Here is a 27,770-nt window from a genome sequence, read left to right as displayed (position 1 = left end):
AAGAGACTCCCCTGAGAAGAGATACGCCACCTTCACAAGTCTTGGTGGAGGGCACATCTTCTGAGGGATCATCACTCATGCTCTACGATATAATGCCACAATACATGGTGTGAAGACCTCCATAGAGGCCAAAATAGATTCAGTCTTAACACTGGTAACACAGGTGAGGGCAGGTCTGTGCAACACAGGCGCTAGGATGAAAGAGGTGGAAGATACTACTGAAGCTCTATAAAACCGTTATAGAGGCACTGAAGACCTAGGTCATTGACTTACGGGCCACTGCCAAAAAATGGAGGCGAGGCTCGAGGACTAGGAAGGCTGATCACGGCAAAATCATATTTGAATAACTGGGGTGCCTCAACGCTCGGAAGGGTCTGCAATAGATCTGTTTGTCGAGAACTTGATATTAGATCATTTACAACCACGTGGCCCGTCAAAATATTTTTCGGTGGAACATGCACACAGGGTTCCTGGCATCCAACAGAGACAGGGAGCACCACTTGTATTTCTAAATTCAGAGATTGGGATGTAATATTGCAAATGGCGTGAAGTGCCCCACCATTCACGTATTTAAATGCCATCATTACTTTTTCCCCTGACATTACGCTTAAAGTCCAAAAGATGCGTCACAGTTTCCAAATGTTGAAAAAGCCATGAGAGGCTGCGAGATCAATTATGCAATGTTTTTTCCTGCAAAGCTACGAGTAGCAGCTGAGGGTATGACTTGGTATTTTTCCACACCTGAGGAAACAAGGAACTGGCATCAGGGGTGGAGGAAGGTGCCTGGTTCCAAAGCCCAAGCACACTGAGAAACAAAGACAAGCCCCTGCCACACTGGACACTGATGACGCAGAAAAAGAAGGACCAACATATATTCATATATCATGTAACCAAAATCGTATAATGTAGTGTGATTTTAGTAAAGAAAATAATGTATGTGGGAAATTGTGCCCTCGGAGTAGTTCGCCATTATTATAAACGAGCTTAATTAATCATGAAGAATTGAAAAATTTAGTAATCCGTCATAATTGCAAATATGTGCTATGATTTCTTGTTGAAACTGTTTTATGCTTAGCTTAAATTTAGTAGAGTCTTTGGCCTAGTCGCCTGGCCTCAAATTTAACTGCGTGGTTTTCACTTTTATTAACAAAAAGGCCTTATTCTGTATTTTTCCAGTAGAAGATGACTAATACATTTATCTCCAAGGTTTCGTGCTAGGCCGGTTTCATCCCCTTTGATACAAGGTCAGTTTCTGCAGGTGCAGACAATAAAAGCACTGATACCGAAATAATTGGCAAACTTTGTTGCAATTTGTGTTCCAAGGCTCCGAGGACAATGTATGCATAAATGAGTACTAGGAGAAAGACACTATTCATTGGTCAATTTGAAGCCACCCTAGGAACCCTCCAATTGAAGATCCTGAAGTATTTGGAATGTTTCTTACTTAAACCCACCGGACAAAGAGAAGTCAGCCATTTTCCTTGATGCCATTTTTTAAGCCAAATGCCAGACGTCATCTTGGACGACATCCTGATGCCCTTTTCTCTATTCCAGAGAAAGAGACTTTAAGAATTGTCACCCTAGAGACTTTAACTTTAATTTGCACCGGCTTGCCCATGCAGTAACTTTGCCCCATTCTCCTTGCTGCTGCAAGGAAACTTGCCCTTAACTCTGCCCCTTTGAAATTTGCCACATGCTGATCGAACCAGTACCTGAAGGACGAAGACTTTCCTTGTATGCTGATTGTATTTGGTAATTATGAAAGGATAATTGTATTATGCATTGTGTTTTCCTTCTTAGGTACCAACTGTTATTTTGATAGGGCCTAAGCTAGAAGTTTTCCAAATTTGTGTTGACTAAATTCGTTTTGCATGGAGCCCCACATGCCAATGCTAATTAGAGGTTAGTAGAGGTATTCACTTGACGCACCATGTTGAATTGAAATCTTGTTATGCTGACCGATGTATGCAATTAGTCAAATTCAATTACTCATATTAGTGATATGCATTGCCGTAACCGAGTGTATTATAATTCAGATTTTGCGTAGATTGCGTTTCTTCCGCTGTTATGGACAGCTAGTAATGTTCGTATACATATATCATTTGATTTTGAGACTCATATATATTGTTTTAGCTTTGTTAATATAGGGAAATAAACTCATTAACATTTAATAAACTGGTGTGGTTATTCATGACTGAAAGGTCATGTTGAGTCAAAATACTGACTGTTATTGATTCCTAATGTGTTATTCTGACCTAGAAATAGAGTATTGGATATCGATTACAATAGTTATTGATTATTGGTTTAAGCGATTCGACTATTCTAGGATGAGGAGAGCCCAACTCGGCTAAAAGGTTCACCGACCTCCAACGTGTCCAGGTACAGGTAATTTATAAGGGCTGGGCGCGTTATCAGTAGATGGTAGCAGAGATTGATGGTTTCACCCTTTGGGACCCCATCCGAACAATAGACGGAGTCAAATTAGAATTTTCTTTGATAAAACAAGTTGGAGAGATGATGATGCCCTAAATCCCCAATGACTTTCCCGGAATCTCTGAGCTTGCGAATGGAGGAAATGGAGGTGTGAAAATGTTTCTGGCGTTTCTAGTGACGGTATGAGAGAAGTTAGGGTTTTGCGCTTGCACAGCTTATTGCCGCAGGTTAATTGAGAAGTTTGTGAGGATTTTAGGGGGTTACGAACTCCAATTAAGAGATTTTAGAGGAGTGTTACTCCAAAGTGTGAGAGTAGGGAAGTTGTCGAACTTCACATGTGTGTAGCGCTTCGTGCAGGAAAAATTGTCCACGTGGTTGTTGATGTTGAGACGGGCCCTGCGAGGTCAAGAGACTCCGGAGTATGTTGAAAAGTGTATGAGACACTTGATTGATGTTGTAATCTGTTCGGTTTAATAGGTTGATCGGGCATGGTCAACGAGTCAGTATGAATATTGAGGAATGAAAGAAAAATTTCGACTTTGAGATTTGACGAATTCTAAGGTGCACTAGAATAGTTAATTGATCAGTTGAGAGTAAAATTTGCAGGTCAAATTTTGCTTGCAAAAGTGGGAAACCGAGAAAGATGGAATAACTGCCGAGGCTAGTGAAAAATCCCTAAGGTTTCTGAAGCGATTGTATTACCCTTCCTGTAGTAAACTGACAGATTTGTTTTCTTCTTTTTGGTTAGTGCTCGCGATATATTGCGGAAATTAGTTTTGAGTGAAGCTGAATGAAGGACGGCAAGCGGCGGGACTTTGTCAGCCGCAGTGTGTGAGTGTGACGTCACTAGGAGCTGCGCTGCGATAGGTTGGTTGGTGAGAAGGGTCGCACACGGATTGGACGCAGTCCGTGAAGCGCAATTGGTGGGGAAAGGCAAGCGAAGAGCATTCCGGGAATTAAAGTCACTTATTGATTACATATTTTAGAAAAATAAAAGACGGAAAGATGACATTTTTCAAAGCATTTAAGAGTGCCATGAGGGGAGATGTATATATTAAAGCAAATGTAGGAGAAGAAACACCGCCTGAGGGTACACCAGCTTACATCGTGATTGAAGAAAAGGGCGTCGCACCATGTCTTTGGTTACAGCAATGGTGCAAATTAACAGAAAAGCATGGAAGTGTAGCGTTCCCTATCCATGGTTCGTTTAATCTAAGAGTTTTGGAGAATCTAAGATTTGCGCTATATGACATGAAAGTACCTCCAAGACCAGCACAGTTTGAGGCATTAGCAATTTGGGAGCTAATAGCTAGAAACCAACAACAAAAGAAATTTGAGACAAGAATAAGAAAAGTAGAAAAGACACTAGCGGATGCTAGATGGGATAGCACACAAAAGGTTTGGAGATCAGATGTACTGCAGGGAATTAAATTGTTTCAGGCAATTACTGATGAAGCAGAGACGGAAGGAAGGAAAGCTACCCATAAAACAAACAGGAGTCAGTCCAGAGATAGAGAAAACAACAGAAATTCGAAAAGATCAGATGAGTCAGACGATGAAGAGTTCATTATACAATTGCTAAATGATCGCCCGCCACCATATGTGGAAAGCGAAAAAGGCTCAAGCATCAGTACTGCCCCTCCAGAACCAATACAAGGTAATGTGACACCGAATTTGAGAATATCACAGAGGCAGAGCAGTTCCGATATGCCCTTTGCACCACAAATACCACAGATTCAGAGGATATATCCTGACGTGCCTAAATTGAATCCTGTCGATAATTATCAGCTGCAGGTTCAAAGGCGCTGTTGTGATGAGCACAATCTGGGAATGACTTCTGATTTAATGGCGCAGGGAGGACAGAATTATCGAAGACCGACATTGATTCAAGCCGGATCAACACACATTTTGATGCCTCAAAAGCAGGTACAAGAAGTGCAGAGGTACACTTGAGTAACAGAGAGTCAGTTAGGTATGCCAGCAATGATGAACCATAATGTGGGGATTAACATGCCACAGAATTCGGGGAACAGACAGAATCCAGATGCAATATCTCTGCCTATCACTGTAGGTCCACCAGTGCCATTGTATATACAGGCAAACCCAAACGTATGCGATCAAGGGGTAATGACACAAAATGAGATAGGGAGAAGGTGCATAGAAAACACTCCAGGAACGACTCCGGTAGGGACACTGCCAAATGGATCTGGGTCTTTGTCGGAACTTAGCCCAATTCCAATTTGTGCTCCGTCAACTGTGGTAAGGTCAAATCCACCACTAATAGTACCGCTAACTTCAAAAACTGAAGTGTTACAGCAACCATCAGTAGCAGTCGATGTAAGTGCTACATTGATGGGACTGAACGCACAACAGTTAACACAATGGTTCAACAGTTTGAACTCCCCACAGAGTACACCCAGCGGGAAGGGAGAAGAATACTTGAATAAAATAAGATTGGGCATGGAAGCAGATGAACTAGTAGAGGGAACGATGGGTCTGAACAGGTTAGAATCATACACAGAAGAAGAGCTGAGATGCATGTGCCCTAGGATTACAAGAGAAGTAAGCAGCATACATAAAAAGTTACAAGAAATTGCAGACAGAAACGAGATCGATATAGGTAAGACTAAACACTTGAGCAGAAGTTTCAGGCTAGACTTTGAGACAAAAGACTTTGAACACATGAGATCTGCAGGGATGAAAACACACCTTAAGGAGATACTGCAGAGCGCACAGATCTGGAGATGTTTAGACAAGTGGGAAAGCAGATGGGTTAAGAAAAAGGACAAAAATAAAGAAAGTACCCCAGGTCGGAATGAAAAAGCACAACAGAATGACGACCTGATAACCATGTTGCCAATGAGAGAAACAGCAGAGGGAAAACTTGTACATGTACCGTGGCACAGGTGCGATATTCAATGATTTACGGATGATTTCCCTAAATTAAGAGAGAAACCGATTGAATGGTATCAACAAACAGATAGATTTGTGAAACTCGCAAAATGTCTTTGGGAAGACCTGAACACCTTATTCGAAATTGTGGTTCCGGCAGATTTGTGGGAAGATTGTAAGAGGGCTGTAAGTTGTCCGACAAGTGAACCAGAAAGAGATAGGGACACAGGTGCACAGTCACCTACGGTAATGAGTTTATACCATAAGGTGATTGAGCACTTGAAAACAAAGGTTGCGTCGAAAAATCTGGATTGGCAGAGGATTGACAGAACGGCACAAGAAGTTAAAGAGTCGATACATGCGTACTATGAGAGATTGTTGAAAGCGTTTAAAAATTACAGTGGCACGGAAACGATCGAGGCAAAGGACATGCACCATTTTGTGTTCAGATTTGTGAAAGGGTTGAGACCCAAATCAGCCAGATGATTAAAATGCATTTGATTTGTTGGCAGTCAAAGTCGATTGATGAGGTGTTGAATTATGCAAAATACTGCAGTGATGAGATTGAGACAAAGCAGAAAAGGTTGAAAGAAAAGGTGATGGTGATGCAGCTTAGAGCAGCTCAGACAGGTTTGCAAGGTTTACAAGGTTTTCAACAACAGTTGCCGCAGCAGCAACAGCAGGGAAATGCAATGTTTCAGCCACAAATGAGAGGCAGAGGCCGAAGAGGTTTTGTGAATAATGGTCCTGATTTAAATACTGTTATGATTCCGAATGGTATACAGGCAATGAAGAAGGTAATGCCATGTCACACGTGCGGAATCGTTGGGCATTGGAAACGGGAGTGCCCAATGATGGGGCAGGAAGGTGTAGGTCAGCAAAACAATGATGTCAATGCATTTCAGAATATGAGATGACCGAAATTGAGAGGTCCAAATCCACATTTTCAAAATAATGTAAATCAGATGCAGGGTTTACAACCCATACAAACGCAGCAGGTGCAAATGCCCCGTGCACAAATGGCACAGTTGCAGCCAATGCAACAGCAGTTTCCTATGGTACCTAATCAGCAAATGCAAATACCCTTAGCACCAATGAATCAGCAACAAGTAATGCTTCCTCAACAGGTCGCGGGTCAAGGAATGAACCAAAGTGACACAGTACACCAATTCCCGTTACACAGTGAGAATGGAATAAACGATGCGTGGGAGAGTGAAAGTTCAGATGAGGAGGGAAATTGTATGCTTGCAGCATCCTTGGAAGTTGATCAAAAGGGTCCGTATGTGGAAGGAAGAGTTATGGGTCACCGTGTTTCGTTCTTGGTTGACACCGGAGCTACACGCTCTACAGTCAGAAGCATCGAAGTACCAAATTTGCCACTTTCAGGGAGAACAGTTCAAGTAGTGGGAGTAGCAAATAGGTATCTCACAAACCCAATCACAGATCCAGTGCAAGTCAGAATTGGTAACTATCAAGGGTCACATAAATTTGTGGTGTGTGACTCAAGCCCGATATCACTGTTAGGGAGAGATTTATTGTGTAAGTTGGGATGCTCGATTATGTGTTCAAATGATGGAATTAAAATTCAGACAAACAGTGATGGGGAAGAAGAGGACAGTGTAGGAGGGGACGAAGTGGAAACTGTCGATGAAGAGTATCCCTTAATTACTCTTTAACCAATGCTCACTGAAGCAGATATTCCTGCTGAGTTACAGGAAACAGTTGGAAAGGAAGTGTGGGATATGACAGGGAAAGAAGTAGGATTGGTCAAAGGAGTAGAACCAGTGAAAGTGACTGTAAAACCCAATGTACATTTTCCCCAGACCCCACAATACCATATGGCACAAGACACCCTCATGAAAGTCGCCCAACTCATTGATGAGTTTGTAAAACAGGAAGTACTAAAAGAAGTGTTAAGTAGTCCATGTAATTCACCAATCATGGGACTAATAAAACCGAGTGGAAAGGTCCGGATTGTTCAGGATTTGAGGAAAATAAATGACATAATAGTCAAATGTTGTCCAGTGGTACCAAATCCGGCTGTGATAATGTTTCTAGTTCCCTGTGATGCTGAGTGGTTCTCAGTCATCGACTTGTCACAAGCATTCTTTTCTGTTCCTCTTCATGAGGACAGCCAATTTCTCTTTTGTTTCAAATTCCTAGACAGAGTCTACAGTTGGTGTCGAATTCCTCAAGGGTTTTCGGAGTCACCATCAATTTTCAATCAGATTCTAAAGAAAGATTTGGAATCATTGGAATTACCATTTGAATCAACCTTGGTACAGTACATTGACGATTTACTGATCGTATCTAAGACAGAAAGTGACTGTACAGCTGATACCATTGCCCTATTGAACCATTTGGGAAGGAACGGACACAAAGTGTCCCCTTCAAAATTACAGTTCTGCCAGAAGAAAGTGAAATATTTGGGTCACCAAATAGAGAAAGGGTCGAGAAGAATTATGAAAGAGAGAATAACAAGCATACTTCAGATGAGTCCACCGAAGACGAGAAGAGAGGTGAGAAAGTTTTTGGGAATGGTGAGCTACTGTCGCCAATGGATTCCCAATTTCTCAACTCTAGCCAATCCTTTGCTGAAACTGACCCAGAAAGATGCGCTGGATGAAATAGAACTGAAAAGAGATGAGATGGATGCTTTTATTGAATTGAAGGAATGCATGTGCAGGGCTCCAGCCTTAGGTATGCCTGATTACACAAAGCCTTTTACATTGTTTTGTCATGAACGTGATGCATGTTCCTTGTCTGTCTTGACTCAAGGCCATGGTGGAGTAAGCAGACCAGTAGCATATTTTTCAGCTACTTTGGATCCGGTTGCAGCAGCACTGCCAGGGTGCTTGCGTGCCGTAGCAGCAGTTGGTATCAGCCTAAATCAGAGTGAAGGAATAGTGATGGGACATCGTTTAACAGTCATGGTCCCTCACTCAGTCGAGATACTTTTGACACGTTCCCCAACACAGCACATGACCGATGCTAGGCTTACAAGGTACGAGACAATAATTTTGGGTTCACCTAATGTGCAGCTGAAAAGGTGCACTACGTTGAATCCAGCAACATTGTTTCCCAGTGAAAATGTCGAAATTGAGAACGCTGAAGACATCGAGCACGACTGTACAAAACCAAGACCTGATATCAAAGACACCCGATTGGAAGAAAACGATCAAGTTATTTTTGTTGATGGTTCATGTTTAAGAGATGCACTAGGCATATTGAAAGCAGGATATGCTGTATGTACAATAACAGGTGTTCTGGAAGCATCTTGGCTTCAAGGAGTTTATTCTGCACAAGTAGCGGAACTGGTAGCACTTACTAGAGCTTGCCAACTTTCCGCATTGATGAAAGTCACCATTTACACTGACAGTCAGTATGGATTTGGAATAGTGCATGACTTTGGACAGTTGTGGTCACAAAGAGGCTTCATGACCTCTTCAGGATCACCAGTGAAAAATGGTGAAAGAATAAGAGAATTGTTACATGCCATCCAGTTACCAGGAGAAGTAGCAGTGGTAAAATGCAGTGCACACTCAAAATCACAAGACTATGTTTCTTTGGGAAATGGGTATGCAGATCAAGTCGCAAGGTTTTGCGCATTGAACTGTATATTGCTCAGAGACAAAGGGAACTTGATAAATGAGCCAGAACTTGAACCAAGTGAAGCCTTTGCTCTAAAGGTTGTAGATGCAATCGATGAATTGAAATCCTTACAGAACGATGTTAGTGAAGATGAGAAACTCTCATGGAGCAAATTACAATGTGTAAAGAAACCAGATGATTTGTGGGTTTCAAGTGAAGGGAGATTGGTTCTGCCAAACAGTCTTTTGACGCAGTTGGCCAGATTGTACCATGGACAAGCCCATCTTGGAAGGGATGCCATGGTTAGACTATTCAAAATTGATTGGTTTAATCCCAAATTCCGTCAAGTTGCTGAAGTAGTTTGCCATTGTTGCGTCATTTGCCAACAAATGAACGCAGGGAAAGGAACAGTAGTAAATTTGAGCGACATTGGAAGAGCAGGAGGTCCATTCAGCAGGATGCAAATGGATTTTATTGAGATGCCTGTGCATGGAGGTTTGAAATACGTGTTGGTGATTGTGTGTATTATTAGTTACTGGATTGAAGCATACCCCATACGCAGAAATGACAGTCTCACAGTTGCAAAACTACTCTTGAGAGAACTAATACCACGTTTCGGATTCCCGATCTCCTTAGAATCAGATAGGGGAAGTCACTTCAATAACGAAGTAATAAAGTTACTGTGTGCAGCACTGAACATTGAGCAAAAATTGCATTGTAGCTACCGCCCTGAAGCATCAGGACTAGTGGAGCAAATGAATGGCACATTGAAGTCGAGGATGGCGAAAATATGTGCATCAACAAATTTGAAATGTCCTGACGCATTGCCCTTGGTGTTAATGTCAATGAGGAACATCCCTGATAGAAAGACTGGACTGTCCCCGCACAAGATCCTCATGGGCAGAGCCATGAGGCTTCCAGCAGTTCCTGCAAATGCTCTTTTGAATATTACAGATGATATGGTGTTGGACTACTGCAAAGGTCTACCTGATGTGGTGCGCTCTTTTTCTCACCAGGCGGAGGCAACCACCTTTCCACCGATCCAAGGTCCAGGACACGCCCTGAAAGCAGGTGACTGGGTCGTGATAAAGAAGCACGCAAGGAAGTCGTGTCTGGAACCCCGTTGGAAAGGACCTTTCCAAGTGATTCTGACGACTACCACCGCTGTGAAGTGTGCGGGAGTTCCCAACTGGATTCACACCAGTCACACGAAAAGGGTGACGTGCCCCACAGAAGAGGAAGTTGAAGCGCTGAAATTGCCAGTGACTGACAAGAGAGTACCAGGCGCCGAGACAGAACAAAGAGAACCAGGAGGCGAACAAGCAGAAATAGAGGAGGGAGAGATATTTTCTGAGGAAGAAACAACTGACTCATTTGAGGAGGACCAAGGAGAAGCCTCAGGAAGTGACGAAGGTCCTGAAGGTGACAAAGAGCCTAAGACAGGTGAAGGAGCAGGAGAGCCTGATCAGAGGAGGGATTTCCCAGAAGCAGACGATACAGGAAAAGAAAAGGAGAACCTGATTGACCTCCTAGAGGGAGAAGACAGTACAGAGTGAAGCTGTTCAAACTCTTCCAGAACCGGTTGCATGTCCATCAGGTGAAAACAGTGCGAAACGGAGACAAAGCATATCGCCAGTGAAATTGAGGACTAGAGAAATATTAAACGAAAATGAAGGGCCAAAGTTGAAAGAGAAAAGAAAAGAAGTGTCTGTCGCAATAGCAACACAAAGTGATTAGAAAGACCCGGCCAAGGAAGAAAGTACCAGTGAGAGAGAATCAAAAGGAGATGCAAAATTGAAAAGGAAAAGAATACCGAGCAGAAGATATTCTGGTCCAGAGTGGGCATACATAGCCACTAACGATTGGTCAGACAAATTCCTATCCCTCAGTCTTGAGAACGAAGAAGCAGAACTTCACTTTTGCACTTGAGAAGTGAAATTCCATGAACATTACCGAATAAGACATTAACAACCTGATTGACTTTTGAACCGGCTATAACATTGCTAACTTGATTGACTTTGAAACCGATCTTGAGACAAAGCTGCTAAACCGATAAGAGACTAACGCTGCTAAAGAGAATCGTGTGAGCATTGAACTCCTTCAGCTTTATATATATCTGCAAATCTGATTTGGTAAAAGTGTCTTCAACTTTCTGATTCTATATAGATCATGACAGGCTACACTACACAGGGAAATAAGATGAAGTGTTGTAAATACATATGTATAGGTCTAATAACTGCATGTGTACTAACAGTTATGGCAATAATTCTTGGAATGCATGGAGGGAATGAGAGAGACGCGAATGATGCTTCTACTTCTAAACCTATTACTGAACTAACTCCTTTGAAGAAACTCGAACAAGACGAAAGACATTTGCATGATAAGAAGGAACTTTCGTCCAACGTTTTCTATCGCTTGTTGAGTGAGTATGTTGAGACAATGGATGCGAAAGATTGTTATGTATGCACACAAATACCTACCTCAGTAGTGGAAGGGGTGACATATCATAGCATGCCTCTTACGTATGGAATTACATGTAGTTTAATAATGACCAGATTTTATGGTCAGGAGTATATTCACTATTTTTATTCCAATCAGGATGTTGTATTCGCATATATCCCTATAATAATAGAGTACCTGAGTGAAGTAGCAAGAGATTATTATATAAAATTGATGAGGGGTTTCTTTGAGCCATTGTCACCTTTTCACACAGCTTACGCTCACAGAGAAAACCTTACATGCTTGCTTTCACCGATGGAGATAAGCTTTTTAGATCACACTGACGATAGGAGGAAAGCGGGGAAGGAGAAATTAGAAAGGGAATTACACAAGAGGACATCTGTAGATAATTATGCTTTTGCTGCAATAAAGACACAAGGGAAAATAGCTTTAGATGCATTACGTAGGGAGGTTCTGTGTACATAGACATAAATCATATTATGACACAGTCTTTGTGGGAACGAGTGAATGTAAATATACGTTTTTGTTTCAACCCAAATGGACGTTCATGCTGAATGGACAATACCCAGTTATTCCAGGGGTATATTATATTTGTGGACTTAACGCCTATTATAGTCTTCCTAAAGGATGGTATGAGAGATGTTATTTGGGAATAGTGTTCCCAAAGGTTTATCAATTGGACGACCTAAAGAAATTCCCAAAGCTGTCTGAATCACATCATGTTCAGAAAAGGGAGACAGCTTCTGGTGTGGTAGGAGATATATTTGGAGCAATGATTCCTTCAGTGGGAGTCATATTGAATTCAATCAAAATACGAAAGTTGTCTACTATTGTGGATAACATGCTGACAAAATTCTCAGGAGCTATAATCCTGATGGATGCTGAACTTGCTGCAGAAAGAGCTATGACTCTTCAAAATCGGCTTGCCTTAGACATTCTTTTAGCAAAGGATGGCGGCGTTTGCAAAAGGCTTGGTACACGTCACTGTTGTACTTATATTCCGGACAACAGGGGGCAAATTAGAAAAATGCTTACAAATTTAACTAACGAAAATACAAATTTGAAAGAATTGAAAGAAATAGGAGTATGGGAGAAGGTTGGAAAAGGATTTGCTTCTGTGGTAAATTGGCTCAGCAACATTTGGAACGGATTGTTACTGAAAATACTAAAAGGAATATTAATAGTATTAATTTGTTTATTAGGTATTTGGGGAATATGGAAAGCTATTAAAATATTGAAAACAAGGAACAAAAGAAGAAGAGAAGAGAAAATAGAAGACAAAATAGTAGAAATATACAGAGAGAAATCAAAGGGAACCAAAAGAAAGAGGGAATTGACTGAAGTGCCAAATTACTAAAACAGAATTTTAATGGAATAAAATTTGTAGGTAGATTTGATGTGATGACATAATTAGTCATCAGAGGAGGGATTGATGACGCAGAAAAAGAAGGACCAACATATATTCATATATCATGTAACCAAAATCGTATAATGTAGTGTGATTTTAGTAAAGAAAATAATGTACGTGGGAAATTGTGCCCTCGGAGTAGTTCGCCATTATTATAAACTAGCTTAATTAATCATGAAGAATTGAAAAATGTAGTAATCCGTCATAATTGCAAATATGTGCTATGATTTCTTGTTGAAACTGTTTTATGCTTAGCTTAAATTTAGTAGAGGCTTTGGCCTCGTCGCCTGGCCTCAAATTTAACTGCGTGGTTTTCACTTTTATTAACAAAAAGGCCTTGTTCTGTATTTTTCCAGTAGAAGGTGACTAATACACTTATCTCCAAGGTTTCGTGCTAGGCCGGTTTCATCCCCTTTGATACAAGGTCAGTTTCTGCAGGTGCGGACAATAAAAGCACTGATACCGAAATAATTGGCAAACTTTGTTGCAACTTGTGTTCCAAGGCTCCAAGGACAATGTATGCATAAATGAGTACTAGGAGAAAGACACTATTCATTGGTCAATTTGAAGCCACCCTAGGAACCCTCCAATGGAAGACCCTGTAGTATTTGGAATGTTTCTTACTTAAACCCACCGGACAAAGATAAGTCAGCCATTTTCCTTGATGCCATTTTTGAAGCCAAATGCCAGACGTCATCTTGGACGACATCTTGATGCCCTTTTCTCTATTCCAGAGAAAGAGACTTTAAGAATTCTCACCCTAGAGACTTTAAATTTAATTTGCCCCGTCTTGCCCATGAAGTAACTTTGCTCATTCTCCTTGCTGCTGCAAGGAAACTTGCCCTTAACTCTGCCCCTTTGAAATTTGCCCCATGCTGATCGAACCGGTACCTGAAGGACAAAGACTTTCCTTGTATGCTGATTGTATTTGGTAATTATGAAAGGATAATTGTATTATGCATTGTGTTTTCCTTCTTATGTACCAACTGCTATTTTGATAGGGCCTAAGCTAGAAGTTTTCCAAATTTGTGTTGACTAAATTCGTTTTGCATGAAGCCCCACATGCCAATGCTAATTAGAGGTTAGTTGAGGTATTCACTTGACGCACCATGTTGAATTGAAATCTTGTTATGCTGACCGATGTATGCAATTAGTCAAATTCAATTACTCATATTAGTGATTTGCATTGCCGTAACCGAGTGTATTATAATTCAGATTTTGCGTAGATTGCGTTTCTTCCGCCGTTATGGACAGCTAGTAATGTTCGTATACATATATCATTTGATTTTGAGACTCATATATATTGTTTTAGCTTTGTTAATATAGGGAAATAAACTCATTAACTTTAAATAAACTGGTGTGGTTATTCATGACTGAAAGGGCATGTTGAGTCAAAATACTGACTGTTATTGATTCCTAATGTGTTATTCTGACCTAGAAATAGAGTATTGGATATCGATTACAATAATTATTGATTATTGGTTTAACCCCTTCTGTGCCGCGGACGTAGTGGTTACGTCCCGCGGCACAGTGCTGCTGTGCCGAGGACGTAACCACTACGTCCTCGGCACACAGCCCAGAGGGAGCGCTCTCGCTCCCTCTGTGTGCTTCCCCCCACCCCCCCAAAGTCAGGGATGGAAGGGGAAGCCCTTCCCCTTCCACCCCCGACCCCCCCACCCCCCCATAATGACGTCAGCGCGCGATCGCGCGCTGACTTCATTATGGGGATTTCGCCGCACAGGAAGCCATTTGCTTCCTGTGCGGCGACGAGGAAAGAGGTGAGTTCCTCTTCCCGGTGGGTGGGGGGTTTGGGCTAAAGAGGCACCGGGGGAAAGGAATGGCTTTTCCTTTCCCCCGGTGTCTCTTTGAGCATTCCTGCTGCCCGATCGCATTGCGATCGGGCAGCAGGAATGCCCACTAGACACCAGGGATTTGTTTTTTTTGTTGTTTGCTCGTGTTTCTTGCTGGCGGGGAGCGGCCCCTTGGGCAAGGGTCGCTCCCCTTGTGGGGGCAATTAGTTACTGCCATTTCTGCCCCCCTTGGGGGCAGATTGGCCTACTTTTTAGGCGGATCTGCCCCCAAGGGGGGCAGAAACCACTGGATCACCAGGGATTTATATTTTCTGTGCAGGTATGTTGGGAGGGGGTGCCCCCTTGGGCAAGGGGCGCCCCCCCCAAGGGGGCAGAGAACTGCTGGCCATTTCTGCCCCCCTTGGGGGCAGATCGGCCTATTTTTTTTAGGTCCATCTGCCCCCAAGGGGGGCAGAAGCCACTTAGGCACCAGGGATTGTGTGTGTAGTGGATGGGGGGGCGCCCCCTTGGGCAAGGGTCGCTCCCCTTTGGGGGGCATGTCTTTTAGGGCCATTTCTGCCCCCCTTGAGGGCAGATCAGCCTATTATTTTTAGGTTGATCTGCCCCAAGGGGGGCAGAAACCACTAGAACGCCAGGGATGTTTTTTTATGTGTTTATTTTTGTGGGGGGGCGTCCCCTTGGGCACGGGGCGCCCCCCCAAGGGGGGCATTGACCTGTTGGCCATTTCTGCCCCCCCTGGGGGCAGATGGGCCTATTTTTCTAGACCCACCTGCCCCCAAGGGGGGCAGAAGCCACGTAGACACCAGGGATAGTGTGTGTGTGTGTGTGTGTTAGTGGATGCGGGGGGGCTTGGGCAAGGGTCGCCCCCCACTTTGGGGGCACATGTACCCAGGCCATTTCTGCACCCCTTGGAGACAGATCAGCCTATTATTTTTAGGCTGATCTGCCCCCAAGGGGGGCAGAAACCACTAGAACGCCAGGGATTTTTTTTTATGTGTTTATTTTTGTGGGGGGGTGTCCCCTTGGGCACGGGGCGCCCCCCCAAGGGGGGCATTGACCTGTTGGCCATTTCTGCCCCCCTGGGGGCAGATGGGCCTATTTTTCTAGACCCACCTGCCCCCAAGGGGGGCAGAAGCCACGTAGACACCAGGGATAGTGTGTGTGTGTGTGTGTTAGTGGATGGGGGGGGGCTTGGGCAAGGGTCGCCCCCCACTTTGGGGGCACATGTACCCAGGCCATTTCTGCACCCCTTGGAGACAGATCAGCCTATTATTTTTAGGCTGATCTTCCCCCAAGGGGGGCAGAAACCACTAGAACGCCAGGGATTTTTTTTTATGTGTTTATTTTTGTGGGGGGGCGTCCCCTCGGGCACGGGGCGCCCCCCCAAGGGGGGCATTGACCTGTTGGCCATTTCTGCCCCCCCTGGGGGCAGATGGGCCTATTTTTCTAGACCCACCTGCCCCCAAGGGGGGCAGAAGCCACGTAGACACCAGGGATAGTGTGTGTGTGTGTGTGTGTTAGTGGATGGGGGGGGGCTTGGGCAAGGGTCGCCCCCCACTTTGGGGGCACATGTACCCAGGCCATTTCTGCACCCCTTGGAGACAGATCAGCCTATTATTTTTAGGCTGATCTGCCCCCAAGGGGGGCAGAAACCACTAGAACGCCAGGGATTTTTTTTTATGTGTTTATTTTTGTGGGGGGGCGTCCCCTCGGGCACGGGGCGCCCCCCCAAGGGGGGCATTGACCTGTTGGCCATTTCTGCCCCCCCTGGGGGCAGATGGGCCTATTTTTCTAGACCCACCTGCCCCCAAGGGGGGCAGAAGCCACGTAGACACCAGGGATAGTGTGTGTGTGTGTGTGTGTTAGTGGATGGGGGGGGGCTTGGGCAAGGGTCGCCCCCCACTTTGGGGGCACATGTACCCAGGCCATTTCTGCACCCCTTGGAGACAGATCAGCCTATTATTTTTAGGCTGATCTGCCCCCAAGGGGGGCAGAAACCACTAGAACGCCAGGGATTTTTTTTTATTTGTTTATTTTTGTGGGGGGGCGTCCCCTTGGTCACGGGGCGCCCCCCCAAGGGGGGCATTGACCTGTTGGCCATTTCTACACCCCCTGGGGGCAGATGGGCCTATTTTCTTAGGCCCACCTGCCCCCAAGGGGGCAGAAGCCACTTAGGCACCAGGGATAGTGTTGTGGGTGTTTTTTTTGATTTTTTTTGTTTGAGGGCTGTCCCCTTTGGCAAGGGTCGCTCTCCATGGGGACACAGTACTAAAGGTATTTTCTGGCTTCCTTGGGGCAGACAGGCCTATTTTTTTAGTAGGCCCATCCGCCCCTATGACAGAATCCACTTAGGCACCAATTTCTAAAATGTTTGATGGTGGAGTGTTTGTCAACTGAAGAAGTCTTTGCATTTGTGATAAAAAAATGTTTCCTCCTTTTTGTTCTAGTTCAAAGCTTTTGCTTTATTTGCTGTGGCTCCTTGCGGTTTTGGCGGTGGTTGACCTGCAGTTTGCACAGTTGCATGTTTTAGGTAAGTAAAAACAATTTACTCCAAAGGAGTATTGTTGCCATGCATGAATGACATGTTTGTAGGGGGTGTACTAAATGCAGGATTGTGTGTGAAATTGTCCTTAGGTTTGTGCACAATGATATTTGTTTTGTCTTATTTCTAATTTGCCTTTCTTTCTTTCTTTTTAGTGGGATATCATTGGTGATTGCTGTGTAGTTGCTGGTGAATCAAGCTTTTTCAGGCAAGTGAGCGGTATAGTTTTTGAGTTTGTAACTCTTACTAACAAAGCTACACTTTGTTACTTGTCTTACACAGTGCTGGTTGTTGGTGGTGAATTTGTCCAGTTAATTTTAGCAGGAGAGATCATGGCTAGCCGCAGGATGACCGCTCAGCAGGTGGTTGGTATGCTTTTTGAGTCACAGTCTGATCATGACTATGAGACGGACTCTGCATCTGAGGCAGAGGAGGAAGTCAGAGATTCTGGCAGTGATGTTTCTGTTGGAGGGGAATCTTCTGATGATGAAGCCACACTCAGTGCAGATGAAGGTTCTGTTTTAGAGGAGGACATTGATGTGCCAATAGTGCAGCAACCTGGGGCTGAAAGGTTTCCCGTTAGAAGACCTGATGTCTGGGTTGCCCCAAACATGGAGCAGCCAGAGTTGCCTGCCTTTACTGGTCTCCCGGGGTGTAACGCCAATACAGAGAACTTTATGCCTATCAATTTCTTTGAGTTATTCATGGATGATGTGTTTTTGGAAGAGATTGTTGAGCAGACTAATTTGTATGCGGAGCAGCATTTGAGGGACAACGCTGCTAGACTTAGGCCACACTCTAGAGCTGCCCAGTGGATTCCCACAAATTTGGAGGAGCTAAAAAAGTTTTTGGGTTTGACTTTTTTGATGGGGTTGATAAGGAAGCCGTCACTGGCTTCTTATTGGTCTACTAGTCCCTTGATGGCAACAGCTATATTTCCAGCTACCATGAGTCGTAATCGGTATTTGCTTCTTCTTAGGATGCTGCATTTTGTTGACAATGCATTAGCCTTGCCACGAGATCACCCAGATTCTGACCGTCTTTTTAAGATTAGGCCTGTCCTTGATCATTTTGTAGATCGGTTTTCGGAGGTCTATGTTCCAGGCAAAGAGATAAGTGTGGACGAGTCTTTGGTCCTCTTCAAGGGTCATTTGGTTTTTAGGCAGTACATTCCTAGCAAAAGGGCACGATATGGAATTAAATTGTATATGCTGTCTGAAAGTAGGACAGGATATGTGTATAGTTTCCGTGTGTACACTGGTAGGGATTCCAATATTGACCTCCCTGGTTGTCCTCCCACTTTTGGAGTTACTGAGAAAATAGTGTGGGATCTTGGTAGACGACTGTTCAACAAAGGTCACCATTTGTATGTAGATAACTTCTACACTGGTGTGCAGTTGTTCAAGGAATTGTTTAGAGTGGACACAGTTGCTTGTGGCACAATCCGTTCTAACCGGAAAGGCTATCCAAGGGAGCGTGTCTGTAAAAAACTTGAGAGGGGACAGTGCTGTGCCTTGCGGAACGAGGAGCTGCTAGCTTTGAAATTTTCAGACAAGAGGGATGTCTATATGCTAAGTACCATCCATGATGAGAGTACTTCCCCTGTGACTGTTTGGGGCCAGGTTGCTGAAGTGCGCAAACCTGTGTGCATTTTAGATTATAATAAGCACATGGGAAGTGTAGATAGAGTTGACCAGAGGTTGGAACCTTATACTGCTATTCGTAAGTCTTATGTTTGGTATAAGAAGTTAGCACTTCACCTCTTCCACTTAGCAACCTTCAATGCTTTTATTGTGTTTAGGGATAGGTCTCCAGACTCAAAGATGACATTTGTGAAATTTCAGGAGTCAGTGATAGAGAGCCTTATTGTGGTGGAACAGGCCAGAGTTCCTAGAGAAGCAGTGGTGGAGGATGTGGCTAGATTGAAAGATCGCCACTTTGCTGAGCACATTCCTCCCACACCCAAAAAAGACTTTCCAGCTAAGAAATGTAGAGTGTGTTTTCGAAGAGGTATCCGGAGGGAGACTCGAATGTACTGCCCAGATTGTCCTTCAAAGCCTGGGCTGTGTGTCGGTGCTTGTTTTAAGAATTACCACACCCAGAAGAATTTCTGGGAACAACCATGAGTGTAAACTCATGTCTGTTTTGTATTTTCATGTGTTTAGTTTCATGGTTAGCATTTCTGTCATGTTGTTAGTTAGAGCTTTTGTGTTTGTTGTTTTGTAATTCTTTCTACTTAGTTAGGGGTTCCTCTGTTAAAAAAAATAAAAATATGATGCCATTGTGTGTGGAGTGGGGCTTGGCTGAGACTGTACATATTGACTTGATGTTGGCTACTGCAACACACTGCAAGCCAAACACCAGTCCACACACTCCCATCAGCTGGTGTGATTGTTGTATCAGGCATGTGGGCGTATGTAAGTGATGGGCCCTTGAGTGGCGCTGTCTGTCGATGTGAGTGTTGTAATGTGCTGGGCCCGTGGCTGGCGGTGTGAATGGCCTTGTGTGTGTCATGTATGAAAGTTGTGTGAATGGACTGTAAAGCGGTTGGTGCCTTGTCGCGGCTTTACAGCTCACGAGCTGTGAGTCATTGGTTCAGTTTTTTGCCTTTCAGTTACTAACAGTGCTTTTCATTTTTGTGAAAGCTCTTGTTAGTAAAATTTGATCCACTGAACCATCACTCACCCTCGTGCCAAATCCAACCAGTATGTGTGGTAAAAATGACCAAACCTGCTCCGCTGTAATCAGGCGTCGCAGCACACCTATGACACGCTAGGTGCCTCAGGTGGGACCCCGATGATGAAGCATGCCACCAACTTGGTTGGTGGGTGAGGGGTCTTTTTCACATAACCTAAGTGTGTTTCTTTTCAAAATTTTAGTGTTTGGCACATCACGGACGTATGTGGGCACATCAAAACGATATATTACAAAACTACCTGTGTTTGGGGGGGGAGAGGGCACCTATGTTTTTGGTCCTGTGTGCGGCCTTCATCTAGGGAAACCTACCAAACCCAGACATTTTTTAAAACTAGACACCCCAAGGAGTCTAGGGAGGAGTGGCTTGCGTGGATCCCCCAACATTTTCTTACCCAGACTCCTCTGTAAACCTCAAAATGTGCTTAAAAAAAGCATATTTTCCTGACTTTTCTTCGTACGATCACCACTCCAGCACAAAATTCCTACTCCCCAGTGTTCCCCTCAGTCTCCCAAATAAAATGACACCTCACGTATGTGGGTCCCCAAAGCAGAGTCAGTCTAAAGATGTATAAAAGAATATGTCCTTTTAAACTCGCAGTACTATCCCCTGTATCTCTACAAGTTTTGGGCCTTATTCTGTTGGAGGCACCTGGCCCACCCACACAACTGAGGTATCATTTTTATCGGGAGACTTGGGGGAACGCTGGGTGGAAGGAAATTTGTGGCTCCACTCAGATTCCAGAACTTTCTGTCACCGAAATGTGTGAAAAATGCGTTTTTTTAGCCAATATTTGAGGTTTGGAAAGGATTCTGGGTAACAGAACCTGGTCAGAGCCCCTCAAGTCACCCCATCTTGGATTCCCCTAGGTCTCTAGTTTTCAGAAATGCACAGGTTTGGTAGGTTTCCCTAGGTGCTGGCTGAGCTACAGGCCAAAAACTACAGGTAGGCACTGTTTTCAATGAAAAAATGTGATGTGTCCACGCTGCGCTTTGGGGCGTTTCCTGTCGCGGGCGCTAGGCCTACCCACACAAGTGAGGTATCATTTTTATCGGGAGACGCGGGGGAACGCTGGGTGGAAGGAAATTTGTGGCCCCTCTCAGATTCCAGAACTTTCTGCCACAGAAATGTGAGGAACATGTGTTTTTTTAGCCAAATTTTGAGGTTTGCAAAGGATTCTGGGTAACAGAACCTGGTCCGAGCCACACAAATCACCCCATCTTGGATTCCCCTAGGTCTCTAGTTTTCAGAAATGCACAGGTTTGGTAGGTTTCCCTAGGTGCCGGCTGAGCTAGAGGCCAAAATCTACAGGTAGTCACTTCGCAAAAAACACCTCTGTTTTCTTCCAAAATTTTGGTGGTGTCCACGTTGCGCTTTGGGGCGTTTCCTGTCGCGGGCGCTAGGCCTACCCACGCAAGTGAGGTATCATTTTTATCGGGAGACTTGGGGGAACGCTGGGTAGAAGGAAATTTGTGGCTCCTCCCAGATTCCAGAACTTTCTGCCACAGAAATGTGAGGAACATGTGTTTTTTTAGCCAATTTTTGAGCTTTGCAAAGGATTCTGGGTAACAGAACCTGGTCCGAGCCCCGCCAGTCACCCCTCCTTGGATTCCCCTAGGTCTCTAGTTTTCAGAAATGCACAGGTTTGGTAGGTTTCCCTAGGTGGCGGCTGAGCTACAGGCCAAAATCTACAGGTAGGCACTTTGCTAAAAACAGGTCTGTTTTCTGTGATGTGTCCACGTTGCGCTTTGGGGCGTTTCCTGTCGCGGGCGCTAGGCCTACCCACACAAGTGAGGTATCATTTTTATCGGGAGACGTGGGGGAACGCTGGGTGGAAGGAAATTTGTGGCTCCTCTCAGATTCCAGAACTTTCTGCCACAGAAATGTGAGGAACATGTGTTTTTTTAGCCAATTTTTGAGCTTTGCAAAGGATTCTGGGTAACAGAACCTGGTCCGAGCCCCGCCAGTCACCCCTCCTTGGATTCCCCTAGGTCTCTAGTTTTCAGAAATGTACAGGTTTGGTAGGTTTCCCTAGGTGCCGGCTGAGCTAGAGGCCAAAATCTACAGGTAGTCACTTCGCAAAAAACACCTCTGTTTTCTTCCAAAATTTTGGTGGTGTCCACGTTGCACTTTGGGGCGTTTCCTGTCGCGGGCGCTAGGCCTACCCACGCAAGTGAGGTAACATTTTTATCGGGAGACTTGGGGGAACGCTGGGTAGAAGGAAATTTGTGGCTCCTCCCAGATTCCAGAACTTTCTGCCACAGAAATGTGAGGAACATGTGTTTTTTTAGCCAATTTTTGAGCTTTGCAAAGGATTCTGGGTAACAGAACCTGGTCCGAGCCCCGCCAGTCACCCCTCCTTGGATTCCCCTAGGTCTCTAGTTTTCAGAAATGCACAGGTTTGGTAGGTTTCCCTAGGTGGCGGCTGAGCTACAGGCCAAAATCTACAGGTAGGCACTTTGCTAAAAACAGGTCTGTTTTCTGTGATGTGTCCACGTTGCGCTTTGGGGCGTTTCCTGTCGCGGGCGCTAGGCCTACCCACACAAGTGAGGTATCATTTTTATCGGGAGACGTGGGGGAACGCTGGGTGGAAGGAAATTTGTGGCTCCTCTCAGATTCCAGAACTTTCTGCCACAGAAATGTGAGGAACATGTGTTTTTTTAGCCAATTTTTGAGCTTTGCAAAGGATTCTGGGTAACAGAACCTGGTCCGAGCCCCGCCAGTCACCCCTCCTTGGATTCCCCTAGGTCTCTAGTTTTCAGAAATGCACAGGTTTGGTAGGTTTCCCTAGGTGGCGGCTGAGCTACAGGCCAAAATCTACAGGTAGGCACTTCGCTAAAAACAGGTCTGTTTTCTTCCAAAATTTTTGAGGGTGTCCACGTTGCGCTTTGGGGCGTTTCCTGTCGCGGGCGCTAGGCCTACCCACACAAGTGAGGTATCATTTTTATCGGGAGACATGGGGGAACGCTGGGTGGAAGGAAATTTGTGGCTCCTCTCAGATTCCAGAACTTTCTGCCACAGAAATGTGACGAACATGTGTTTTTTTAGCCAATTTTTGAGCTTTGCAAAGGATTCTGGGTAACAGAACCTGGTCCGAGCCACACAAATCACCCCATCTTGGATTCCCCTAGGTCTCTAGTTTTCAGAAATGCACAGGTTTGGTAGGTTTCCCTAGGTGGCGGCTGAGCTAGAGGCCAAAATCTACAGGTAGGCACTTTGCTAAAAACAGGTCTGTTTTCTGTGATGTGTCCACATTGCGCTTTGGGGTGTTTCCTGTCGCGGGCGCTAGGCCTACCCACACAAGTGAGGTATCATTTTTATCGGGAGACGTGGGGGAACGCTGGGTGGAAGGAAATTTGTGGCTCCTCTCAGATTCCAGAACTTTCTGCCACAGAAATGTGAGGAACATGTGTTTTTTTAGCCAAATTTTGAGGTTTGCAAAGGATTCTGGGTAACAGAACCTGGTCCGAGCCACACAAATCACCCCATCTTGGATTCCCCTAGGTCTCTAGTTTTCAGAAATGCAGAGGTTTGGTAGGTTTCCCTAGGTGGCGGCTGAGCTAGAGGCCAAAATCTACAGGTAGGCACTTTGCTAAAAACAGGTCTGTTTTCTGTGATGTGTCCACATTGCGCTTTGGGGTGTTTCCTGTCGCGGGCGCTAGGCCTACCCACACAAGTGAGGTATCATTTTTATCGGGAGACGTGGGGGAACGCTGGGTGGAAGGAAATTTGTGGCTCCTCTCAGATTCCAGAACTTTCTGCCACAGAAATGTGAGGAACATGTGTTTTTTTAGCCAAATTTTGAGGTTTGCAAAGGATTCTGGGTAACAGAACCTGGTCCGAGCCACACAAATCACCCCATCTTGGATTCCCCTAGGTCTCTAGTTTTCAGAAATGCACAGGTTTGGTAGGTTTCCCTAGGTGGCGGCTGAGCTAGAGGCCAAAATCTACAGGTAGGCACTTTGCTAAAAACAGGTCTGTTTTCTGTGATGTGTCCACATTGCGCTTTGGGGTGTTTCCTGTCGCGGGCGCTAGGCCTACCCACACAAGTGAGGTATCATTTTTATCGGGAGACGTGGGGGAACGCTGGGTGGAAGGAAATTTGTGGCTCCTCTCAGATTCCAGAACTTTCTGCCACAGAAATGTGAGGAACATGTGTTTTTTTAGCCAAATTTTGAGGTTTGCAAAGGATTCTGGGTAACAGAACCTGGTCCGAGCCACACAAATCACCCCATCTTGGATTCCCCTAGGTCTCTAGTTTTCAGAAATGCACAGGTTTGGTAGGTTTCCCTAGGTGGCGGCTGAGCTAGAGGCCAAAATCTACAGGTAGGCACTTTGCTAAAAACAGGTCTGTTTTCTGTGATGTGTCCACGTTGCGCTTTGGTGCGTTTCCTGTCGCGGGCGCTAGGCCTACCCACACAAGTGAGGTATCATTTTTATCGGGAGACTTGGGGGAACATAGAATAGCAAAACAAGTGTTATTGCCCCTTGTCTTTCTCTACATTTTTCCCTTCCAAATGTAAGACAGTGTGTAAAAAAGACGTCTATTTGAGAAATGCCCTGTAATTCACATGCTAGTATGGGCACCCCGGAATTCAGAGATGTGCAAATAACCACTGCTTCTCAACACCTTATCTTGTGCCCATTTTGGAAATACAAAGGTTTTCTTGATAGCTATTTTTTACTCTTTATATTTCAGCAAATGAATTGCTGTATACCCGGCATAGAATGAAAACCCACTGCAGGGTGCAGGTCATTTATTGGCTCTGGGTACCTAGAGTTCTTGATGAACCTACAAGCCCTATATATCCCCGCAACCAGAAGAGTCCAGCAGACGTAACGGTATATTGCTTTCGAAAATCTGACATTGCAGGAAAAAGTTACAGAGTAAAACTTAGAGAAAAATTGATGTTTTTTTCACCTCAATTTCAATATTTTTCTTTTTCAGTTGCTATTTTCTGTAGGAAACCCTTGTAGGATCTACACAAATTACCCCTTGCTGAATTCAGAATTTTGTCTACTTTTCAGAAATGTTGCGGTTTATGGGATCCAGCGTTGGTTTCATGCCCATTTCTGTCACTGAATGGAAGGAGGCTGAAAGCACAAAAAATCGTAAAAATGGGGTATGTCCCAGTAAAATGCCAAAATTGGTTTGAAAAATTGGGTTTTCTGATTCAAGTCTGCCTGTTCCTGAAAGCTGGGAAGCTGGTGATTTTATCACCGCAAACCCTTTGTTGATGCCCTTTTCAGGGAAAAAACCACAAGCCTTCTTCTGCAGCCCATTTTTCCAATTTTTTAAAAAAAAATGAACTTTTCACTGTTTTTTGGCTAATTTCTTGGCCTCCTTCTGGGGAACCCACAAAGTCTGGGTACCTCTAGAATCCCTAGGATGTTGGAAAAAAAGGACGCAAATTTGGCATGGGTAGCTTATGTGAACAAAAAGTTATGAGGGCCTAAGCGCGAACTGCTCCAAATAGCCAAAAAAAGGCTCGGCACAGGAGGGGGAAAAGGCCTGGCAGCGAAGGGGTTAAGCGATTGGACTATTCTAGGATGAGGAGAGCCCAACTCGGCTAAAAGGTTCACTGACCTCCAACGTGTCCAGGTACAGGTAATTTATAAGGGCTGGACGCGTTATCAACACTCAGAACGACAAAGTCAGCCCACAAAGACACAGGGGGTCATTCTGATGACCGCCAGGGTCGACGACTACGGAAGCACCGCCAGCAGGCTGGCGGTGCTTCCTTTTGTATTCCGACCGCGGCTGTGAAGCTGCGGTCGCCCAGCCGGGTCCGGCGGTTTCCCGCCGGATTACCCCCGGCTGGGAGAATCCTCCATGGCGGCGCTGCTTGCAGTGCCGCCATGGGGATTCCGACCCCCTTCCCGCCAGCCTGTTTCTGGCGGTTTTCACCGCCAGAACCAGGATGGCTGGAACGGGTGTCGTGGGGCCCCTGCACTGCCCATGCCATTAGCATGGGCAGTGCAGGGGCCCCCTAACAGGGCCCCAGAAAGATTTTCACTGTCTGCATTGCAGACAGTGAAAATCGCGACGGGTGCAACTGCACCCGTCGCACCCCTGCAACTCCGCCGGCTCCATTCGGAAAGCCAGCCAGCCAAACTCGGAATGAGGGCCACAGTGCCTTACCGAGATGACAGACAAAAGGAGGAGCCTGTTCGGGGGCAGTTTGTGATGCACTCCTAAATTGAAAATGCTAACTGATGGAACACAAAGAAAGCACATCAGATGCCAGTACAATGTCCTTCGACTTGGAGGTGATTGCCTACCCAGTATGGTGTGTTTGCCGAGATTGCTGGAGAGAGACAGCTTTATTAGCTATAAAGCATTGGTAACATTAACAGTCTTGGGGGCGTTGATGGATGATGTTTTGGTGAGTGGCCTTGCTACCTGTAGTTTTAAAAAAATGTTCTGTTGGGGCGACAGTACTCTGCATGTTTGGGGAAGTAGGCATGTTCAGGTTCACAATGCAAGGAGGGAGTGAGGAGTTTAGTCACTGGGTTGTGTGTGTTTTTGCTGAGATGTATGTGTAGCACTTCATCAGTTGTGTATCTCCCTTGTTTGTGGCCTGTCCCGGAGTCGTAGCCCCTGTCTGCTCCACACAGGACCTCTGTGAGTCTTTTCACCACTGAATGCCCATGGATATGAAGCTAGCTAGGAGGGATCCAATTTAAGGTGCTCTCCTGGAATGTCAATGGTCTGGGAGACAGGATCAAAAGAGAGGCGGTGCTGCAGTCCTTAAAAGGCATTCCCCTGACTTTGTTCTCCAAGAAACGCACCTCAGAGAGAACACATACCGGTAAGCCGCCTGATTATTGTGCCTCATATTGACCACTATGCTTGCTGAATGTGAACTGCAAAACCCTAGCTAAACTGCTGGCAGTGCGCTTTATCCAAGTAATCAAGATGTTGATACATCTGGACCAGTCCTGTTTATGCCAGGACAAAACACTGCACTTAACTTTTGGTGTCTTTTCGGTGTTTTGCAAAGAGCAGCAGAAATATGCAAAGATGCCCTAGGACTGTCCCTCGATGCACATATGGCCTTTGACATGACACGATCAAACAGCCATTCCTGTTTGAGGTCTTGGCCAGACTGGGCTTTGGCCCATGGTTCTTGAAGTGGATACAACACCTATAAGCAGAGCCCTTAGTGCAGGTGACAGTCAATGGTGGTTTCCATCTTCATCAGGGCACACATCAGGGCTGCCATCTCTCACCTTTGATTTTTGCCCTGAGTTTGGAGCCAATAGCAGCCTGGATTAAGTGAGATCCATTGATAAAGGGGCTGTGGTGGACAGAGGACTGGGAGGACCGGATTTCCCTATACACAGATGACATTCTACTATATGTGACTGACCAGAGTAATACTCTTGACAGGATAATTCATATTTTCACACTCTACCGACAGCATTCGGACTACACGATTAGTTGGAACAAATCCTAGATTTATCTCATTAGTGGTCAAGAGCCGCAGTTGCCCAGTGACTGCAAGGCTATGGTGGTAACAGAGGGTTTTCGCTATTGAGGAATCTATGGTATTGCAGATCTATGGGTCTTTTATGCGTGAAACCTTGAGCGACCAGTCAAATGCTTAGGGAGAGATATCCAACATTGGAGAACTTTACCATTATCACTCCTTGATAAAGCCACGCTATTTAAGGTGATGGCCTTACTCTGTTTTCTGTATGTCTTCCAGAATACACCCTGCGCAGTCCCGGCACCCTACTTTCAGGCCATCAACAGTGACACCTACATGCTGCTCTGGAACAGGGGGTGCCACGAGATGCCCTTAAAAAATTGACACAATATTGCTATGATGCCCTGCCCAATGCACAAACGAACTATTGGGCAGTGCAATTAATGGTCATTAACCATTGGGCCTATGCCCCTGAAAGGGAACCAGCCTACTGCATGGACAGATA

This window comes from Pleurodeles waltl, chromosome 6, assembly GCF_031143425.1.
Source record: "Pleurodeles waltl isolate 20211129_DDA chromosome 6, aPleWal1.hap1.20221129, whole genome shotgun sequence".
NCBI lineage: Eukaryota > Metazoa > Chordata > Amphibia > Caudata > Salamandridae > Pleurodeles > Pleurodeles waltl.
The sequence above is the reverse complement of the archived record's forward strand: the minus strand, read 5'-3'. Positions refer to the sequence as shown.